The following is a 23,812-nucleotide window of genomic DNA, read 5'->3' on the forward strand; positions in this document are numbered from 1 at the left end:
GTCAGAGGAAGAAAGAATGGTTTGCACCTCTATGCCACAAACACAGCGTGGACTTGGTCCGCATGGCTGCGCAAGACACATGAGCGCCTTCTTGTTGCACTACCTCCAACATGACCCTCGTATTGTCAAAATTAGAAGTGATGATGACTACTGGCTTGCCACACTATTAGATCCCCGGTACATGTCCAAATTTTGTGACATAATTCCAGCCATAGGAAGGGACGCACGTATGCAGGAGTATCAGCAGAAGCTGTTACTCAATCTTAGCTCGGCTTTTCCACCAAACAACCGTGGTGCAGGGAGTGAATCTCCCAGTTGTAACTTGACAAACATGGGACGGACTCGTCATCTTCAACAGTCTACCCGTACCAGTAGCACCGTATCTGGTGCTGGTAACAGCAATTTTATTGAATCTTTTCATAATTTTTTTAGACCATCCTTTGCAAGGCCACCAGAGACAACAAGTCTGACACATAGTCAACGGCTGGAGAGGATGATACAGGAGTATCTCCAAATGAACATCGATGCCGTGACTTTGCAAATGGAGCCTTGCTCATTTTGGGCTTCAAATCTTGAAAAATGGCCAGAGCTCTCCACTTACGCTTTGGAGATTTTGTCATGTCCAGCTACCAGTGTTGTCTCTGAACGTGTCTTCAGTGCTGCTGGGTGTGTGCTGACAGATAAGTGCACGCGTCTGTCCAGTGACAATGTGGACAGACTAACGTTCATCAAAATGAACAAGTCATTGATCCACAAGGAATTTACTACCCCTGTGTCATCCTGGGGAGAGTAAATGCTTGTGGATTTTGAATGTGCTTGATGCAAATCTACCTGTGAAGTGTACAACTAGGGCACAAGTGCGCCACTGAAGGGGTGGGTGTGTGTGGGGCCCAATTTTTGGAAAAAAGGTAGACTCCGCTTGCTTACAGTGTTTTTAAAAATGATCCAAGATGAACAGAGCTGGGATCAGGAAAGACTTAGCTACCTACCCCGGTTTCATCCTGGGAACGGTTAAGGATGGCGTATTTTTGAATGTGCTTGATGCAAATCTACCTGTGAAGTGTACAACTGGGGCACAAGTGCTGCCACTGAAGGGGTGGGGGTGTGTGTGGGGCCCAATTTTTTTTGGGGGGGGGGAAAGGGAGTCTCCGCTTGGAATAACCTTGCGGTGTTTTACATGATTTTAGAAGGGCATGCCATGCCTATATCTGTGTCTTCTCCTCTTTTTCCTTGTCCAGCTCTTTTGTTTTTGCATGAGTATATGTCCTTGTCACTTTCCCATGTGTTTGTGTTGTGAGTTGTTTGTCACCTTTTGGACACCTTTGAGGGTGTTTTCTAGGTGTTTGTGATTACTTCCCATTGTTTCCTATGCGGTTCGAGCGGTTCGCCGAACCGAACTCGAACGAGACCTCCGTTCAGCGAACCGAACTCGAGCCGAACCACGACCGATTAGCTCATCTTTAACAGTGAAAAGCCAGCTAGTAACTAGCTACACTTTTGGTGATCGACCGGTAACTCGAACGGCCGAACTTGAAGCAAATCGTTCGAGTTCGTCGAATGACTCCAACATTGCCCAAAATCACTCGAATTTGAAGTTGGTGAACAGTTCGAATCGAACATCTAGAGATGAGCGATGTTCGATTCGAACTGTTCACCAACTTCATGAACTCAGATGAACCTCCAAGGTCAGTGCCAGGACACAGGAGTCCGCAGCAGTGAAGTCAGAGCTTCACACGATTTCACTGACATCGCGCGTCTCTCTCTTTCTGTGTCTCAGCCTGATTTGCAGTCATATGTGAAGAACTCACCTGTGATCGCAAATCCCCTGAGTGACTGCAGTGAGCCGCGCGATCAGCTGTGCTTTCACTTAGGTTACTCGCGGCCACAGCTGCAGTCCTCCACCTGAGAGCAATGGCCGCAAGTAACCTCATTGACAGCACAGATGATCGCTTGACTCACTTCAGTTGCTGCATGGAGCTCACAGGAGTGGTGGTGTTCTACTACCGCTCCTGTCAGCTTCGGATGTAGCAGAGCTGAAAGCGTCGTGTGACCTTGCGTAAATTACGTTGGACCTGGAGGTGTTTTTGAGGGGTTAATAAAGTAGTAAAAGAGGGTAATTTTTTGTCTTTCATTACAAATAAATACACACATCCAAAAAATCCTTTATTTTCTTTAACTTACAGGTTAATCATGGAAGGTATCTCGGGCAGACGCCTGCCATGATTAACCTAGGACTTAGTGGCAGCTATGGGCTGCTGACATTAACTCCTTATTACCCCATTTGTCACCGCACCAGGGCAATTCGGGATGAGCCGGGTAGAGTCCCGGGACTCCCGCATCTAATGGATGCGGCAATTCCGGGAGGCTGCTGGCTGATATTGTTAGGCTGGGGGCCTCCCCATAACGTGGAGCTCCCCATTCTGAGAATACCAGCCTTCAGCCATGTGGCTTTACCTTGGCTGGTATTTAAATTAGGGGGGACCTGACGTTTTTTTTGTTTTTTTTTAAATTTATTTATTTTTTTACTGCTCGATATAGACACTCCCACCGGCGACTATGATTGGTTGCAGTGAGACAGCTATAACTCCGTGTGGGAGCGTTTGCTAGCAATGTCGCTGTGTGTAAAGTGGCCTTAAATGTCAGTCTATTCAAATGGGATCTGCATTTTAAAAGCAAAGTAGAGATCCTTCCCTTTTGAACTCCAACAGTAGTAAGCAACCACATATGAGGTACAGCCACATTCGGTAAACATTACATAACATTGTCCTGTCCATTTTCTCCTGTTACCCCTTGGGCATTAAACTTTGGGACTAAATGTAAAATATTTTGCTGAAAAACCCAAATTATTGCTTTTACAGCCCAATGTAATACATTTCTCTATAGTTTGTAGGTTTAAAATACTCAGCACACTAATTTATAAATTCCTTTGTTTGCCAAAAGGGATCAGATGTGGGTGTTTTTACTTTTTAGGACCACCTCAGGGCTCTGCAAATGCAACAGTGTCCAAATTTGCATTCCAAAAATTAAATAGCGCTCTGTGCTTTCCGAGTTTTGCCTTGTGCCCATACATTTGTTTCTGACCACACATGAGGTATTATATTTGGGAGAAATTGCTTGACAAATTGTTGGTTCCATTTTTGTATTCTCCTTTTTGTAAATTATATATTTGCTGCAAACAAGTATTTAGGTGGGATTTTTTTTTATTATTTTACATTAAGTTATGTAAATCAGTGTAGACCCTCTGAGCACCACTAGATGAATTCTTTGAGTGGCCTATTTTCTAAAATGAAATCACTTTTGGGGGGGGTGTTTCTGCTGTTTTGATATGTCAGGAGGAGCAATGCAAATTAATGCTCCAAACATTAAACAGCGCTCTTTTGATTCAGAGCCCTACCATGTGTCCAACCTGCAGTTTTTGACCCCATATGGGGTATAATTCTACTCGGGAGAAAGTGAAATTTCAGCACCAATATACTACAAATGTTCAACATGCACCTTGATGAATTCCTTAATGAGTGTAATTTCCAAAATGGTGTCACTTCTTGGGGTTTCTAATGTTTTTGTACCTCAGGGGCTGTGCAAATGAGACTTATTACACATACAAAAAGACCCACAGTTATTAATGCCCTCAAGTGAACATGATAAACATCAGAACCAAGTGCACCATAGTGTAAACTACTGGAAAAGCACACGCCAAGAATGTATAATACACAAAGTAGGAGTTTAAATAAATGTGCCACACAATACAACTTTATTGAAAAAGATTAAAACAGAGTACAGCAGTACAAAAATGCCCGAATGGTGATAACTTGCCTACTCAGTGAGCACCAATATATAATTGAACAAAGAAAAATACATTTTATTTCGACAAACACCCCCGACTACAGCCATTGTTTAATTTATTAAAAAAAAAAAATTGAAAAAATTGTCTGACGTAATCCATAGCGAGGTCTCATGATGATTCCAAAAATCAAACCTGAAAGACATCAAAAGACAAAATTATTAAAGAAATAAAGACAAAAGACACCCTCTTACCATTTTTTTCCCCAGACAAATCCCTAATCTTGGGTTCAGCGTAATCCAATAAGGGGGTCCTATGACAATCCATCAATGCGCACTGTTCCAGTCAATGAAAAAACAGAATGTTCCCCATTGGCTGGGAGAGCAGTGCCAGCACTCACACAGTGCAGTGACCTGAGATAACCTGATGAGTTCAGCCCAGGTAACTGTAGGGGATCACAGCAGTATGTGAGCAGCTGCGGGCGTGACGAGTGCTGATATGATGAGGTTAGCTTAGTTTCTTACCTGAAGAAATGAACTCCACTGATTTTGTGATGTCACCACTCGTCAGTGAGTTCCATGACAGTGGAGCTCATAAGCCAAGTATCCCGAGAGGCCACAATGGCACCACTCATCATGGCCGCGGGGTGCCCACAATGATTGATGTAAGAACGCATCGGTCATGGAACTCCGTGATGAGCCCTGACGTCATGAGTTCAGCGGAGTTCATTGACACAAGTATTGAACTGAGCTAGCCTCATGAGTTCAGTGCTCATCACACCCGCAGCTGCTCACACACTGAGTTGTGAGCCCCTGCAGTGACCTGGGTTGTCCTCATCAGGTTATCTCCGGTCACTGTCCTGCTTCTCACAGCAGAGTGTAGGTGCATCAATTGACTTGTATTGCCGAGTACGGATCAAATCGCAGCATGCTGCAATTTGTGCCACATGCAGGAAAATATAAAATATAAAAGTAGCAGATGTGATTTTGTCTATTTAACATTGGTTCTAGTGCAATGCGATGTTTTCTTCCATTGCACTAGCAGATTTTATACGCAGATGTGACTGCACCCTAAAGGTGAATAAAAATAAAACATGGCCATATGCTTTAACAAAATCAGATGGGACCTGCAAATAAAGTGCACATTACCAAACCTGTGCACATACTTTAGTAGGTAAGCACTTGTGCACTAGTGTTTAAATATCAGGATTATGGAGATTTCTCTTAAAAAAAAAAAATCATTTGGCAAATTTCAAAATATGGGAATCACACTTTCAGTGACACACAAGCTTTAACGTATTCATGACCTTTTTAATGTAGTGAATTTGTCCTGCTTGACAGTGACTTCCTGACCTTGGGCGTACCCAGAACGTTATGGTGATTGTAGAGGCACAGGAACTGTGCCCATTTGATCTCCGGTTTGGGCTCAGCTTACATGACAGCTGAGCTCCAGCTGTCACAGCCAGGGATGATCTCCGATCAGTCACTAGGTATTTAACCCCCTAAATGATATAATCAATATCTATCGCAGTATTTAGGGGGTTGTGTGAGGGATAGCACTCCCTTTCCTCTTCCATTGGTGCATCTGCAATATCATTGCGAGGGTCCAATCATTGCCATGTTAACCTGAGGATGTCATGATAATTTCAGGGTCACCCAGCTACACAAAGTCTCTGAGATCATGCCAGGAGCATGATTGCAAAGGACTATGTCAGTGCTGCACTGAGATCTAATGTATTGCAATTCTGTTGCATTCCAATACATTACACCTGCAATCAGGGCAACAAAAAAGTTAGTATCCCATATAGGGATTAACCCCTTCACGACCAATGATGTTCCTGTATATCATTGGTCTTGTATGGCTCTTTAATACGGGCTTCCGTGGCGAGCCCACATCATTCTCTGCACATGTCTGCTGATCTGATCAGCAGACATAAGGGGTTAACAGGCGCGGGTAAATCTCCAATCTACCCACACCTGTTAACCCTTTAAATCCCATTGTCAAACCCTGACAATGCGATCTAAAGTGGTCTGACGGGGATCACACCATTTCCAGCCACCAATGGTGGCCCTGTTACATGATCACGGGCACCAATGGGTTGCCATGACAATGTGGGGTCAGATGAACCCTGTGGCTGCCAAGATGTGTTTCCTGTGAATGTTGGCAGAGTGCTGTCACTCCCAGGAGAGCAGCATTTCTGCTGATCAGAGCAATGCTGAAGCATTGCTTTGATCAGGACAAGCAATCAGACTGCAGTGATAAGCTCCCCTAGGAGATCTAGTAAAATGAATAAAAAAAAAAAAAAAAGTTTAGATATAAAAAAAAAATTAAAAACCCTAAAAGTAAAAAAATTACACATATTTGGTATCGCAGCACTCAGAAATCCCCAATCTATCGAAATATAAAGTCAATAAATCTGATCGATACACGGCATAGATGGAAAAAAAAATTCCAAAAGTCAAAACTATGGTTTGTCGTCATGTCATTGCATTCAAATGCAATACAGGCGATCAAAATGTTATAATTAAAAACGCCAGCTCAAGATGAATATATGCCATCACTAACCCCAGATCCTGAAAAATGAGAACACTACAGGTCTCAGAAAATGGCAACAAAAGTGCAATTTTTTTTGTTTTTACACAAAATTCAGAATTTTCTTCACCACTTGCATAAAATTGAAACTATACATATTTGGTATCCGTAAACTCATATTGACCTGGGGAATAATACCAGGTCAGTTTTTCAAAATAAACATGCTAAAAAAAAAAAAATGTCCTTGTACTTGCAATTTTTTTCCCCACTTTTCAGTATAATATAGAGAGGAATGAATGGTGTCTTGCAAAAAATAAGCCCTCAAATAGTTATATTGATGAACAATTAAAAAAGTTATGGCTCTAGGAAGAAGGGGAGTAAAAAATAAATAATGGAAAATCGCCCAGGGGAAGGGGTTAAGTAAAAATTTGTTTTGTTTTTTATTTCAAATAAAATTTTTTTTGGTGTTTGTGTTTATTTCTTTCACTTACAGATTAGTAATGGGGGGTCTCATAGACCCTCCCTATTAATCTAAGGCTTATTGGCAGCTGTGAGCTGACATTAACTCCTTATTACCCCGATTGCCACTGCATTTGGGCAATTAGTAAACACCAGATAAAGTTCAGTGATTGTCACATCTAATGGATGAGACAATCCTTGGCAGATGCATGCTGCTATTTTTAGGCTGGGGGCCAAATAAGCATAGGTCTCCCCAGTTTAGGAATACCAACCCCAGCTGTCGGGTATCAAAATTGGGGGGAGGTGGAACTGCATGCCATTTATAAATTATTTATTCAAATTAAAAAAATAAAAACCACATGCGGTTCCTCTTATATTGATACACAGCCAAGATAAGCGCACAGCTGGGGTCAGCAGCCTGGAGCAGTTTACTGTATCTGTGCTGGGTATCATAATATGGGGGACCCTATGCCAGTTATTTTATTTATTTATTTTTATACCATGATAGTGACCCGCATACAGTGTCTGTGATCGCAAGCTGTCACCAGGACTGCCGGTGTGGGGGTGTAAGCTGTGAATATGGTTAAGAAATAATGAGTGGCCCTAGAAGAAGATTGAGTGGCTGAAAAGCAGTTATAGCATCATTGGAGATTGAGTAAGTGTAGCTTGCTTGCTTTATTTTTCCTTTATTTTTTATTTTCCAAGTTTCAGGGACCCCGATCATTAGCCAGCGTTCCCTGGGAATACCAGGATCGAGACCAGCACCCGGATTCTTTTGAAACCACGTGGATTTATCCGCCTGTCATTAACCGCAACTCTAGTGTCAAAGAAAATGTGTCATCTTTAACCTTGTCTTTTAGAGATCTAATTGTCTTCAACTTGGTTAACTGTTCGCAATATTAGTAATTTTGACAAGGGGTGCCCAAACTTTTGCATGACACTGTAGTTCATACTATAACTGACCACAATGAAGGAGTTTGTGTCTAAAGCTGAGATTTGTTCCAATTGCAGCAGCAAAGCTTTTTACTAGAGAAGATTTGGAACCCTTTTACAGTGAAGGAAATAATTATTTGATCCCTTGCAGATTCTGTAAGTTTGCCCACTGACAAAAGGTTGGTTAATTTTAAGGCTATATGCCCACGGGACAATGTACCTGCAGATTTTGCTGTGGAAAACCCGCAGATTTATCTGGATTTTCTAGATAAATTTGCAGGTTTAAGCCAGTACAGACACTCCCCATGTTATCCTATGGGATTTGGGGAGTGCTGTATCAATGCTGCAGTATGTACGCCTGCGGCATATGCCGCGAATGTCCCACAGCCGCACGTAACTGCATGTCAATTATTCCTGTGGAAATACCTGCAGATTTCCTGCCTTTCCACTATGGAGATAGAGGCTAGGACTTCAGCAGGTAAGTCGCACGAATGTCCACAGGTTTACCGCAGATATTTCGCTGGAATCCCGCAGCAATGGATAGCTGCGGTTTACGGGGAGCTGGTGCGGGAAACCTGCGGACATACCTGCGCATCTATCCGCTGATACATTGTCCCATGGGCACATAGCCTTACAGTGAGATATAGAATATCAAAAATAAAATCCAGAAACTCACATTGTATAAAGTATATAAATTTATTTCCATTTTCTAGTGAGAAATAAGTATTTCGTCCTCTACAACCATTAAGAGTTCTGGCTCCTACAGACCAGTTAGATGCTTGTAATCAACTTGTTACCTGCATTAAAGACAGCTGTCTTACATTGTCACTTATATAAAAAAAAAAAAGAGACTCCTGTACACAAACTCAATTAAACAGTCAGACTAACATCTACAACATAGGCAAGACCAAAGAGCTTTCTAAGGATGTCAGGAACAAGATCATAGACCTGCACAAGGCTGGAATGAGCTACAAAACCATTGGTACAACTGTTTGTGTTATAGTAAGAAAATGGAAGAAACACAAAATGAGTGTCCATCAACATTGATCTGGGGCTCGATGCAAAATCTCACCTCGTGGGTTATCCAGGATTATGAGGAAGGTGAGAGATCAGCCTAAAACTTCACAAGGGAAACTTGTTAATGATCTGAAGGCAGCTGGGACCGCTGTCACCAAGAAAACCATTGGTAACACATTACACTGTAATGGCTGAAAATCCTGCAGTGCCCGCATAGTCCCACTGCTCAAGATGGCACATGTGCAGGCCCATCTAAAGTTTGCCAAAGAACACCTGGATGATTCTGAGAGTGATTGAGAGAAGGTACTGTGGTCAGATGAGACAAAAAATGAGCTCTTTGGCATTAACTCAACTCGCAGTGTTTGGAGGAAGAGAAATGCTGCCTATGACCCAAAGAACACTGTCCCCACTGTCAAGCATGGAGGTGGAATGATCATATTTTCAGGGTGTTTTTCTGCTAAGGGCACAGGACTACTTCACCTCATCAGTGTGACAATTGATGGAGCCATGTACCATTAAATCCTGAGTGACAACCTCCTTCTCTCAACGAGAACATTAAAAATGGGTCATGGCTGGGTCATCCAGCATGGCAATGACCCAAAACAAAGCCAAGGCAACAAAGGAGTGGCTCAAAAGAAGCACATTAAGGTCATGGAGTGGCCTAAACAGTCTACAGACCTTAATCCCATAGAAAACTCATGGAAGGAGCTGAAGCACTGAGTTTTCAAGTTACAGCCTCAAAATCTAAAAGATTTAGAAATGGTCTGAAAAGAGAAGTGGCCCAAACTTCATCATCAACTACAAAATACGTCTGATTGCTGTGCTTGCCAACAAGGGTTTTGCCACCAAGTATTAAGTCTTGTTTGCCAGAGGGATCAAATACTTATTTCTTTCTGCAAAATGCAATTTTTTTTATAATTATGCAATTGATTTTCTAGATTTTATTTTGGATATTCTCTCACTGTTAAAATTAACCTACCCCTAAAATTATAGACTGTTCATGTCTGTCAGTGGGCAAACTTACAAAATCAGCAAGGGATCAAATAATTATTTACTTCACTGTATATTTCTGTCCTTGCCTGTTTTGTCTGTGTGTTCCACATTTACTCCTGTCCCTTTACTTCTTTAGGGGCCAGAGGGGGCATATTGAGGGGGGTTGTCTATAGAAATATAGCAAGATGGAGGACTAAGGCTTTTCAACCTTCAGTAGTAATCCTTTAGACAGGGATAGCCTAGGAACTTCTAGCTTGAGGGGTGCAAGTGCACACTTGTCCCTGCTTCCTACTGCCATTACACTTCCCCAAAAATAAGCCCTAGCAGAAATGTTCAGCCTTTTTGGGGTAAGGCTTAAAAATATCAATACTGCAAGACATTTCATTATAGAAAGCAAACACCCCTAAAAGAAAGAAGAAAGAAAACAGAAGACCCCATAATCATACTCACCAGGCTCCGAACAGGAGGACCTGTGCTGGAAGGCATAGAGTACCTGGAACATATAAACACACACACAGATACCGTGCTGAGGAGTTGAGATGCAGTGGAACGTGAGGAGCTGCGGTGGAACGCATGGAGGATCTGCGGTTAAACGCATCAATGTGTTCCACTACAGGTTTTTCATACATTCCAACACAGGTTCTTGCACTCCACTGCACTTCATTCCAGGTCCCCCTGCCAGCTGGAAGCAAAACGGCATTACCAGATGTGTGTGTGTGTGTATGTGATCTGATGTGTGTGCGATGTGATGTGATGCATGTGTGTGTATCAGATCTGATGTGGATGTTTGTGCTTGTGATCTGCTGTGTGTGAGCACCAGCTGGAAGCAGGGGAGGACCAATGTGAAGCCCACCTGCTGGTAGCTCCTGCAGAGGATTGCAGGACAACCTATAAGCGATGCTAATGTCCAGGTCTGGTAAGTATGATTCTGCCTTTTTTTGGAGATTAACTTATCCCTAATCCGTGTTTCTCTGAAAATAAGCTCTACCATGAAAATAAGCCATATTGCATTTTTCAGGGCTAAAAATAATATAAGACAATATCTTATTTTTGAGAAAACAGTATCTTGACAGATGACCCCTACTGCAGGATGGAGACACAAGAAATGGTAAGTTCCTTCCCCTCTTACCCTAGAACAGCTGGTAACTGATGAGCAATTCTGCATCCATAGTGGTGCACTAGCTCCTTCCTTCTGCTGTGCTGGCGCTATTGTGATGCCCTGGACTAGCTAGGTAGTCACAGACATACCACACACACCCCCTCTCCTGGATAGTAACACCAGTCAAACAAAAACCCTTGTTGCCTCCCTCCAGGGTCTGATGTCCACACCAGGTGGGGCAGAGCCAGGCGGTTGGCCCCACCCACTGAGGAGTTCACAGGCCTGGAGGCAGGAAAAAGCAGTAGTTAGAGTTTGGAGGTGAAAGTGAGAGGACAGAAACTGCAAGTGTCTGGGTCGGAGCCCAGGCACTGACAGCAAGGTTGACAGACGGTGGTGGCCGTCTGCAGGAGTTAGTGGACCTCTGCAGAACCGTAGGACCGGGGTCGGGCGGTGGCCTGACGGTACCGAATCGGGGAGTTTAGTGAAGCTAAGCACACAGGCAGGGCCATCGGACCCCGACTAGGCTTGGAGCTGCCGACAATGGTCATATCCGAGTGTGACCGGAACCCCAGGGGTTTCCTAACAAAAACCCGACAGAAGGTAACAGTCCACACCGTGAGGATATACAGCCACCGCCATAGGGTAGATATCCAAGGGCCAGCGCCTGCGGGCACAACGGGCTCCTTTGTTACCTATACGCCGGGGAGCGGACTACCGGTGGGCAACCACAGGAGTCAGAACATTCTAACAAGATGCAGGGAAAGACAGCCACCATCAGTCGTCCGGGGAGAGTACAAACACTGTAGCCGGCTGCGGGACCCGTCCATCCAGCAGTTTGGTTTACCAGAGACTGTCATTCACTGCCTGAGTGAGTACACCAGTGCCATCCGGCATCACGTCGCGCTGCCCCTGCAACCCTGCATCCCAGCCATCCAGCCTCCCCGTTACACCACCGGGCCCCGGGACCACCAACCCCTACCTACGGAGGGGACAACATCCTAGCTGCTCCCTACCATCGCTCCCGGGATCCCCGTCACCAACAGCGGTGGTGCCTTTAATCACCACAACCTGTGGGTGGCGTCAAACTATCTCCCTAAACAAACCACCCCCTTTTCACTTGTGGACGAGGAGCGCTGCTCGAGTCCCCGGGTCCAGTCCACCGCTCGAGCCACCGAGCAGTAGCAGAAGCCCCGGACCCGAGCGTGGCGAGCACGTCCCCTCCGCCCGCGACACTATGTGATGGAATCAGACACTGGCCATTGTAACCCATCACCTTTCAAGTAGAGGAACAAAACTATTGTGACACAATTGTTCATTTAAATGCTGCTGTTAAAGATAAACAGCATTTAAATGGTCAGACAGCATGATCCAAGCCAGCTCCATTCATATGTAAGAAGAATTTACATTTCTTTTGATAACCTGTATTTTATTTATCATATATTAGTTTTAGTCATCCACTTGTGTTAAAAGTATTTCAGCAATTGGTTAGAATTATCTGAAAAATAAAAATGAGAAAACATTTTGAAAAAAAAAAATGCACTTATCTCAAAGTCTAAAGTTTGCCTTAAGGAATTCTGTCACCACTTTGACCTTTTTAACCAGTTCACCCCTGGGCGATTTTCGTTTTTTGTTTTTTGGCTCCCCTGCTTCCGAGAGCAGTAATTTTTTAATTTTTCTGTCATTCTTGCAATGGGAGGGCTTGTTTTTTGTAGGATGAGTTGTACTTTTAAATGATTCCTTGATTTTTATCACATAGTGTACTGAAAAAAGGTCAAAAAAAAAAATTCCGAGTGCGAAAAAAAATTGCGAAAAAAATGCGATTGCACGGATTTTTTTTTCACTTTTTTTAATTTTACTAGTCCCCCTAAGGGACTATAAGGATCAGCAGTCTGATCTGATTCATTTCTGTTGATCAGAGCTGTACAGCTCTGATCAGCAGAAATGCTACATTCCTGTTAGAGCCTCTGCTCTGTCGGCTATAACAAGATGTACGCCATGATAGTGACAGGAGTCATCACATGACCTGTCGATACCAAGACAGCCATTGACCCCCAACGATTGCATCATGGCCATTTAAATTGTAGCCATTTAAATTACGCTGTCATATTTTGATCTAAGGAGTTAACAGGCATGGGTGGATCGGGGAACCACCTGGGCCTGTTAGCCACACATGTCTGCTGTTCAAATCAGCAGACATGCAGGGATCACCGCCGGCTCACTGCAGCAGCCGACAGTGATTACTCTTTCATGATTTAGGCTGTAACAGTACATTCTCAGTTGTGAAGGGGTTAAACTGTCAATATGGGCATACAGGTTATAGAGTGCAGAAAAAAAAGTCATACCTGTCTGCCTCATATTAAAAGCCTTTTTGTTGATAAATCATCTTTTATGACTTTATATAAAAGTTATGGGGCAGATGATGCCTGGAAGATAACTCCACCTCCAGAGCTAATTTAAATAAAAGATGCATTACCAGTGTGAGATGAGTAACTGGCACAGAACAGGAGAAATTAGACTTCTTGTAAACACATTTTTTTGCAGCTCACTGAGCTCTGCTTATTGAAACACTATTGCAAAAGTCTTCTTTTGAGATGTAAGATGAGAGACACCTGTAGAAGTGTCAGTTACAATCATAAACAGCTCTGCAGTGAGAGTAAAGAGTAGCCATCACACTGGTAATGCCCATTTAATTTAAAATCATTTCTGGAGGCAGAGTTATCTTTCAGGAAGCTTCCACTCCATAGCCTGGAAGAACTCATTTACATAAAATGAGAAAAGATGATATCTCAATAACGAGGAATCTGCTATGAGGCAGAGAGGTATGTCTAACAATCTATAACCTGTATGCCCACATTAATAGTTCAGATAAGTCAAATGTGGTGACAGATTCCCTTTAAGGCTATGTGCGCCCATTGCATCTCTGTGCTGACCACAAAGATGCATGTTTTTGGCCCCCAAAAAATGCACCTGTGAAAAAATGCATGCAAAAATCGCATAAGTTTTGCTGCAGTTTTTACTGCGTTTTTGCCCAATGCATTTTTTAAGTCAAATCAATCGATTAATAGAAAGACTATATAGATAGAACATATAGAATAGATAATAAAGAACAGAATGAATGGATAGAAAAAAATAACAATAGTTCAATAAATAGAGCGACAGCTAGCTTGGCCAGCTGTTTGTTTTTTTTTGGTAAAGAAAGGACATGGGATCTCCCCCATTTTTCATATCCAACACAGGAATAGCAGCAGCTGTGGGTTGCAACCCTCAGCTGTACCTTGGATGGTTATGAAAAATAGAAGGTATCCCACGCTTTTTATAAAAATTGTTTGATTTTTTTTTTTTTTTAAAGACTTGGGTCCCCCCCATTTTTCTAAAACCAGCCTAGGTACATCAGACAACTGGGGGCTGATATTACTAGCATGAGAAGGGCCAAAGGGAAGCAGCCCACAGCCGCCCCAGAAGTGGCGTGTCCATTAGATGTGCCAATTCTAGTGCTTGACATGGCTCTTCCCATTGCCTTGGTGCGATGGCAATCAGGGTAATAAGGAGTTAATGGAAGCCCACAGCTTCCATTTAATCCTAGACTAGTGATGGCAGGTGTCTGAGACGCCTCCATCATTCATTTCTAAGTAAATAAAACAAACACCCAAAAAAATCCTTTATTTGAAATAAGACAAAAAACACCCTTTCACCACTTTATTAACCTCACAACACCCCTACAGGTCCCGTTTAATCCACATGAGGTCACATGACACTTACAACACTGATACATGTGAGCTCAGATGTAGTAGTGGTGTAAGCGTTGTGGGGCCTCATGTGGGTTACATCGGACCTGCAGGGGTGTTTTGGGGGTTAAGGGGTGAAAGAGGGTGCTATTATGTCTTATTTCAAATAAGGAATTTTTTGGTGTGTGTGTTTAATTACTTTCACTTACACAGTAGTGTTAAGGGTCTCAAACACCTGCCATTATTAATCCAGGACTTAGTGGCTGCTGTTGGCTGCCAGTAATTCCTTATTACACTGATTGCCACTGCACCAGGGCAATGGAGAAGAGCCAGGTAAAATGATGGAACTGTAGCATCTAATGGATGCTGGAATTCTGGGGGCTGCATGCTGATATTTTTAGGCTAGGAGCGCCCAATTCGCATTGCTACCCCTAGCCTGAGAATACCAGCCCCAAGCTGTCAGGATTTATCTATGCTGGTATTACAATATTGGTGATTCTCTGCTTATTTATTTTTCAATTTATTGAATAATTTTACTGTACGATATAGACCTGCCGTCACTCAGTGCAAAGGTTTGTCTGACTGCAACCAATCACAGACACCGGTGGGTGGGAGAAGCAGTGAATATGTATGAGCTTAATGAGTGGCTCACAAAGAAGAATTAGAGGCTGCGGGAGCAGTGTGACAGCCTCCCCGGTGAATCGGTAAGTATGAAGAACTTGCTCCTACCAATTTGTGCCGGATTATGGTCCCCATGGATTATATATGGGAACCGGCATCTGCCCAGATACCAGGGATCAATCCCCCACCAAAACACAGGGACAAAATGCAAAAATAATTGACATTCTGCATCTTTGTGGTCACCACAAAGATGCAGCCATAAAAATCTGCAATGTGCGTGTGGCGCCCTGGACAAGCCAGGTCGTCACAGAACAACACCAGGACACCCCACACTCCTGGTCAGGCACACCGAAGTCAGACAAAAACCATTGTTGCCTTCCTCCAGGGGCTGATGTGCACACCAAGGGGTGGGCCAGGCGGTTGGTCCCACCCACCGAGGAGTTCACAGTCCTGGAGGCGGGAAAAGAGCGAGTTGGAGTTAGGGAAGTAAAAGTGAGAGGAAGGAAAGTGGTAAAGGAGCGGACAGAAAGTGGTCCGGGTGTGTGGCCCGGACGGATCAGCAAGGTTGGCAGACGGTGGTGACCGTCTGCAGGAGAGGCCTATTGGAGCTAGCCGTAAGGGCCGTGGACGGGCGGTGGCCCGGCGGTACCGGACCGGTACGCAAAGAGAAGCCAGCACCATCCGGCAGGGGCTTACGGACCCCGGCAAGGCGTTGCCGTGAATTTGTCAAATCCGTTAGCGAAGGGAACCTCCTGGGTTTCCCAGCAGCCAAGTCCCGATAGAAGGCAACAGTCCAACCGAGAGAGGGAAACACAGTCACCGCCAAAGCTAAAGTTCCCAGGGCCAGAGCCTGCCGTCAAAAAGGGCTCCTTCAGCAACCTTCAAGCTGGGGAGCGGGTTACCGGTGGGAACCCATTGGAACCGTACACACTACACAGGTGCAGGGAAATGCAGTCACCATCAACCTGCCGGGAGGAGAAACACCGCAGCTGTCTGTGGGATCCGTCCATCCAGCCGTTTGTTTTACCGGAGACTCTGTGTACATCATTGGCTGAGTGAGTACCACTGTGCCGTGCGGCACAGCGCTGCCCCCTTGACCCTGCACCTGGCCAGGCCCCGTAACCCGCCTGCCATCCATCCCTACCCCATCACCGGCCCCCGGGACAACCAACCCCTTACCTTCGGAGGGGGGAACTAACATCCAGGCTGCTCCCTGTCATCGCTCCCGGGATCCCCATCCAGACCAGCAGTGGTGTCACCAATCTCACCACAACCGTGGGTGGCTTCACGGACAATCTCAAATCCCCACAATCAATCCCTACCCTTTTCACTCACGGGCGAGGAACGCCGCCCGAGTCCCCGGGATCCGGCCCATCGCTCGAGCCACCACCGAGCAGCAGCCGAAGCAACAGCGGCCAGACCCGAGCAGTGGGAGAGCGCAGCGTCCCCTCCTCCGCCCGCGACAACTTGGCATCACGAACAGGATCTTACCGCTCTGCCGTCTGGTAGAGGTGCGCCTTGTGACCACCGGAGGTGTCCGGCCGAAAATTTGGAGAAGCCGCCATCTTGGGCGCGAAAAATTCCCGCTCGAGCGTCTCCTCGAGCAGTGGAGGAGCGAAGGCCAAAACCCCGCCCCTGTAGAGGAGGAGCCGAAAAGAGACTAAGGGGTACTGATGGCGTCTGGCCGGATGTAGCCCGCGGCTATAAAAGCAGGGACGCCAGGACCCTGCGGCCATCTTGTTGCTGGTTCCTGGAATAGGCCACCAGAGCCATGTTCATGCCGTCCCGCAGTACCGTAGCCCCTGCGCCTGGAACCGCAACGTGGGTGGAGATCTGGACCGCCCAGCTCCAACAACGGCTGCAGGTCAAAATGCAGCTCCTCCTGGAGGAGTGGGAGGCCGACATGGCGGAGGTTGTGGTGACCATGCGGAGACGCGAGGAAGAGGGAGTTCCGGAAGGGAGAGTGAGTGACCCACGCCCCTGTGCCCCTAGTGGGTCGGTCATCATGGCTGAGGGACCCGGTCCAAACACGCTCGCCCAGCTACCTCCCCCGCTACCCGTATTAGTCGCCGCGCCCCCGCCACTAGGCCCACTGCCACCGCAACCGGTAGCGGTACCCCGCACGTCCGCCCAGGCGGACCGGCCTGCAGCCGGAGCCCGCGACCGATCGGAACTGCTTCCATGGAAGGTGCCAAAGCCTGACCCGGAGGCATCTGCGGAGACTTCCCCCGAACCGGAGCAGACAAGCTGCTCCGTGCAGGAGGCCCGGCGGAAGAGGACCCCTGTGCCCATCCCCCACACCTCGGCTGAGGTTGCGCTAGGTTGCCGCTGCAAGGCAGCACCCCAGGCCAAGTCACCGCGGGACCTTCCACCCAGATCGCCAGTGGTGGGCAGTGTCCAGAAGGTCTCGCGGGGCCCGACCCGTGTGCCGGAGCTCGCAGCAGCCCCGTATTGGGACAGGGAGCCGACACCGCTGGGCCCGGAGATCGCGGAAAGGGAGAGGCAGAAGGCAGAGTTGGTGGCCCGCATGATCCGGGAAAAAGAGCGCCTCCGGCAAGCGACCTTCCATGTCCGGGGCCCCCTGTATGAAGGGCAGGTGAGGCGGTTTGATGTCTGCCGGGGCTATGGCTTTACAGTTGGGTCCAGAAATATTTGGACAGTGACACAATTTTCGCGAGTTGGGCTCTGCATGCCACCACATTGGATTTGAAATGAAACCTCTACAACAGAATTCAAGTGCAGATTGTAACGTTTAATTTGAAGGTTTGAACAAAAATATCTGATAGAAATTGTAGGAATTGTACACATTTCTTTACAAACACTCCACATTTTAGGAGGTCAAAAGTAATTGGACAAATAAACCAAACCCAAACAAAATATTTTTATTTTCAATATTTTGTTGCGAATCCTTTGGAGGCAATCACTGCCTTAAGTCTGGAACCCATGGACATCACCAAACGCTGGGTTTCCTCCTTCTTAATGCTTTGCCAGGCCTTTACAGCCGCAGCCTTCAGGTCTTGCTTGTTTGTGGGTCTTTCCGTCTTAAGTCTGGATTTGAGCAAGTGAAATGCATGCTCAATTGGGTTAAGATCTGGTGATTGACTTGGCCATTGCAGAATGTTCCACTTTTTTGCACTCATGAACTCCTGGGTAGCTTTGGCTGTATGCTTGGGGTCATTGTCCATCTGTACTATGAAGCGCCGTCTGATCAACTTTGCGGTATTTGGCTGAATCTGGGCTGAAAGTATATCCCGGTACACTTCAGAATTCATCCGGCTACTCTTGTCTGCTGTTATGTCATCAATAAACACAAATGACCCAGTGCCATTGAAAGCCATGCATGCCCATGCCATCACGTTGCCTCCACCATGTTTTACAGAGGATGTGGTGTGCCTTGGATCATGTGCCGTTCCCTTTCTTCTCCAAACTTTTTTCTTCCCATCATTCTGGTACAGGTTGATCTTGGTCTCATCTGTCCATAGAATACTTTTCCAGAACTGAGCTGGCTTCATGAGGTGTTTTTCAGCAAATTTAACTCTGGCCTGTCTATTTTTGGAATTGATGAATGGTTTGCATCTAGATGTGAACCCTTTGTATTTACTTTCATGGAGTCTTCTCTTTACTGTTGACTTAGAGACAGATACACCTACTTCACTGAGAGTGTTCTGGACTTCAGTTGATGTTGTGAACGGGTTCTTCTTCACCAAAGAAAGTATGCGGCGATCATCCACCACTGTTGTCATCCGTGGACGCCCAGGCCTTTTTGAGTTCCCAAGCTCACCAGTCAATTTCTTTTTTCTCAGAATGTACCCGACTGTTGATTTTGCTACTCTAAGCATGTCTGCTATCTCTCTGATGGGTTTTTTCTTTTTTTTCAGCCTCAGGATGTTCTGCTTCACCTCAATTGAGAGTTCCTTAGACCGCATGTTTTCTGGTCACAGCAACAGCTTCCAAATGCAAAACTACACACCTGTAATCAACCCCAGACCTTTTAACTACTTCATTGATTACAGGTTAACGAGGGAGACACCTTCAGAGTTAATTGCAGCCCTTAGAGTCCCTTGTCCAATTACTTTTGGTCCCTTGAAAAAGAGGAGGCTATGCATTACAGAGCTATGATTCCTAAACCCTTTCTCCGATTTGGATGTGAAAACTCTCATATTGCAGCTGGGAGTGTGCACTTTCAGCCCATATTATATATATAATTGTATTTCTGAACATGTTTTTGTAAACAGCTAAAATAACAAAACTTGTGTCACTGTCCAAATATTTCTGGACCTAACTGTATTTACGAGCCGGACCTGGAGGCTGAAGTCTTTGTAGCCCGGCGGGATGTCAACGCCCACCTGCCGGAGGAGCACCCCGGCCGCAACCTGATGCCAGGAGACCTGGTGTAGTAAACCCGGAACTGCGGGGAGAGGGGGTGGTTTGCGTTGGATGCAAAGCTGAGGGGCAGCCAAGAGGCCCGAGTGTTCACCGCGCCCCCTCCCCCGACCGACGCCGAGGAGTCTGAGTGATGGCAGCGGAGCCCCGTTGCAAGTTGTCCCCGTTGGGACCATGAAAGTACCGTTTGAAAGTGTTAACTGATGAAAAGAAGAGTGATTAACCGAAGTTTACCTGATTGAAACCTGATTGAACCGGTCGTTGCTGGCAGCTGTTGTCCCCGTGGGGACTGTTTGCAATCAATGCGTAGAAACTGCTACGGACAAGCCCGAGAACTGGCAGGGCAACCACAAACTTGTGGTCTGTAAATAAAAATTTTTTTTTATGGCTTTACCGTTACCGCCTTCGGAGAGGCTGATTTGGAGGATGGCCCTGGAGGGAAGTGATGGCCCAGGCCCGCCACTACCGCAACCGGTGGCGATCCTCCGGAGGTTTCAGGGGCTCCCCATGGACGTGGGTCCCCTGAAAAGGACAGAACCCGCTCGGGTAACTTGTGCTGGACTGGGGTTAAGGGGTGCTGCCCATTTGCTTAGGGGCAGCATCAGGGCCAGGTTGCTTGGGTGGGAGAGAGCGGAAGCCGTTACAGTTATTAATGTTAAGAATATGCCCCCCGATGTGGGAAGAAGTTAATATACTTGTAACCTGTTTTACCGTTTATCTTTTCAGTTGTGAAAATAAAACCGGTGATGGACGGGCAGCCCGCGGACAGTCTGCATTTTACTAAGGGGGAATGTGGCGCCCTGGACAAGCCAGGTCATCACAGAACACCACCAACATCCCACACTCTCGGTCAGGCACACCGAAGTCAGACAAAAACCCTTGTTGCCTTCCTCCAGGGGCTGATGTTCACACCAGGGGGTGGGCCAGGCGGTTGGTCACGCCCACCGATGAGTTCACAGTCCTGGAGGCGAGAAAAGAGCGAGTTGGAGTTAGGGAAGTAAAAGTGAGAGGAAGGAAAGTAGTAAATGAGCGGACAGAAAGTGGTCCGGGTGTGTGGCCCGGATGGATCAGCAAGGTTGGCAGACGGTGGTGACCGTCTGCAGGAGAGGCCTATTGGAGCTAGCCGTAAGGACCGTGGACGGGCGGTGGCCTGGCGGTACCGGACCGGTACGCAAAGAGAAGCCAGCACCATCCGGCAGGGGCTTATGGACCCCGGCAAGGCTAGGAGTCGCCGTGAATTTGTCAAATCAGTTAGCGAAGGTAACCTCCTGGGTTTCCCAGCAGTCAAGTCCCGACAGAAGGCAACAGTCCAACCGAGAGAGGGAAACACAGTCACCGCCAAGGCTAAAGTTCCCAGGGCCAGAGACTGCGGGCAAAAAGGGCTCCTTCAGCAACCTTCAAGCTGGGGAGCGGGTTACCGGTGGGAACCCATTGGAACCGTACACACTACACAGGTGCAGGGAAAGGCAGTCACCATCAACCTGCCGGGAGGAGAAACACCGCAGCTGTCTGTGGGACCCGTCCATCCAGCCGTTTGTTTTACCGGAGACTGTGTACATCATTGGCTGAGTGAGTACCACCGTGCCGTGCGGCACAGCGCTGCCCCCGTGACCCTGCACCTGGCCAGGCCCCGTAACCTGCCTGCCATCCATCCCTACCCCATCACCGGGCCCCGGGACAACCAACCCCCTACCCATGGAGGGGGGAACTAACATCCAGGCTGCTCCCTGTCATTGCTCCCGGGATCCCCGTCCAGACCAGCAGTGGTGTAACCAATCTCACCACAACCTTGGGTGGCGTCACGGACAATCTCAAATCCCCACAATCAATCCCCACCCTTTCCCCTCACGGGTGAGGAACGCCACTCGAGTCCCCAGGATCCGGCCCATCGCTCGAGCCACCACCGAGCAGCAGCCGCAGCGGCCGGACCCGAGCAGTGGGAGAGTGCAGCGTCCCCTCCTCCGCCCGCGACATGCGCACAGCAAAAATGAAATCTCAGACTTTCCTGGGGAAGAAAATGAACAAAAAACACAGTGTGTGCAGTTGGCCTAAAAATCTTAAACCTTTTTTTTTTTTTTTTACAATTCTGCAATTTAAAAAAAACTTCATTAAAGTTGAGGCAAAATCAATTAGTTAGATCACAAAAGGTAAGGCACTTGTGTTGTTCTATGATTGATAATGCACGATAAGGGCCAATTGCAGTAATATCCTTCCTTGACTGGTGTCAATCTGACGCCAACACCTTCGTGCAAGCAGGAGAAAGAGGGAGTGTACCTCTGTGGATGCAGAGCAATGAACAGCTGTGCTAGATGACACTTGTCAGAGGTGCCAATATGATCAGCACCAATGTCCACAGTCCTCAACCCCCACCTCCATGAGACTGTGGGTGGACTTGTCAGTGGGGTTACCATAGCAGCCACATGCTCCGAAGTTTGCACTCCTCTCTGTCACCTCAGAGTAGGGGCTTGTTGAGACTGATGTTATATAACCTGTGTGGGGGAAGGGAACTTGGCTATATATGCTATATGTGAAGGAGGGGGGGATTAGGTATATAGTCTATTTGTTGAGGGAAGACTAGGCTATATAGGCTATATGTGGGATAGGGGAACTAGGCTATATAGGTGTAATGAGGAGACAAGGATGAAAAAGGGGCTCCTTGGCTGACCCCAAGACTGGGGTCCCTGTGCTGTCCCTTATCCCAACGGTAGACTTAAAGTTGGTCGGGGTTGAGCCTCCAACATAGCCCTGTCTCTTGTCCTGGCCTTGAAGACTATGTCCCCACCACTAAGGGAACTGACTGGGAGAGAGCTCAAAAACCCCACCAGCACAGAACAACAGACAGAGTTAAACAAAAACTCAAAACACACCTAAAACCTGCACCAGGGAATAATCAAGGGTGAACAGGGAAGAGTACAAAGAAAAAAAGGTAGAATACACAACTTACATACAATGACCAAAAACAATCATAACAGAAGCAGTAAAACCATGCCCTCTCTGCTCCCTGGCTAGCTCCTAACTGAATAAAATAACCAGCACCCTCTTCAGGAAGCAGAGGGATTAAATACAGCCTGGAAGTGCTCAACTGACTGCAGCTGAGCAAGTCTGCTGCTGCACAAGGGAAGGAATTAACCCTTATATTCCCAAAGGAAAAAAGTAACATTTAAATGTGCAGGGTCTCAGATGGTAAAAGAGAATGTTAATCATGAGTTTGTCCTTATGCACATGACAATAGGTTATATGTGGTAAGAGGGACTTGGCTATATATGCTATATGTGGGGGAGGGAACTTGGCTATATATGCTATATATGAAGAAGGGGTACTTTGCTATATATGCTAAATGTGAAGCAGGGGGGCTTGGCTACATATACTATAAGTAGGGGAGAGGACAGTAAGTTATGTATGATATATGTGGAGTAGGGAAACTAGACTATCTAAGCTATATGTGGGAAGGGGAGACTAGGCCATGTAGACTATCTGTGGTAAGGGGGACTTGGCTATACAGTTAGGTCTAGAAATATTTGGACAGTGACAAAATTTTCGCGAGTTGGGCTCTGCATGCCACCACATTGGATTTGAAATGAAACCTCTACAACAGAATTCAAGTGCAGATTGTAACGTTTAATTTGAAGGTTTGAACAAAAATATCTGATAGAAATTGTAGGAATTGTACACATTTCTTTACAAACACTCCACATTTTAGGAGGTCAAAAGTAATTGGACAAATAAACCAAACCCAAACAAAATATTTTTATTTTCAACATTTTGTTGAGAATCCTTTGGAGGCAATCACTGCCTTAAGTCTGGAACCCATGGACATCACCAAACGCTGGGTTTCCTCCTTCTTAATGCTTTGCCAGGCCTTTACAGCCGCAGCCTTCAGGTCTTGCTTGTTTGTGGGTCTTTCCGTCTTAAGTCTGGATTTGAGCAAGTGAAATGCATGCTCAATTGGGTTAAGATCTGGTGATTGACTTGGCCATTGCAGAATGTTCCACTTTTTTGCACTCATGAACTCCTGGGTAGCTTTGGCTGTATGCTTGGGGTCATTGTCCATCTGTACTATGAAGCGCCATCCGATCAACTTTGCGGCATTTGGCTGAATCTGGGCTGAAAGTATATCCCAGTACACTTCAGAATTCATCCGGCTACTCTTGTCTGCTGTTATGTCATCAATAAACACAAGTGACCCAGTGCCATTGAAAGCCATGCATGCCCATGCCATCACGTTGCCTCCACCATGTTTTACAGAGGATGTGGTGTGCCTTGGATCAT

The sequence above is a fragment of the Anomaloglossus baeobatrachus genome, chromosome 4, assembly GCF_048569485.1.
Source record: "Anomaloglossus baeobatrachus isolate aAnoBae1 chromosome 4, aAnoBae1.hap1, whole genome shotgun sequence".
Lineage (NCBI taxonomy): Eukaryota > Metazoa > Chordata > Amphibia > Anura > Aromobatidae > Anomaloglossus > Anomaloglossus baeobatrachus.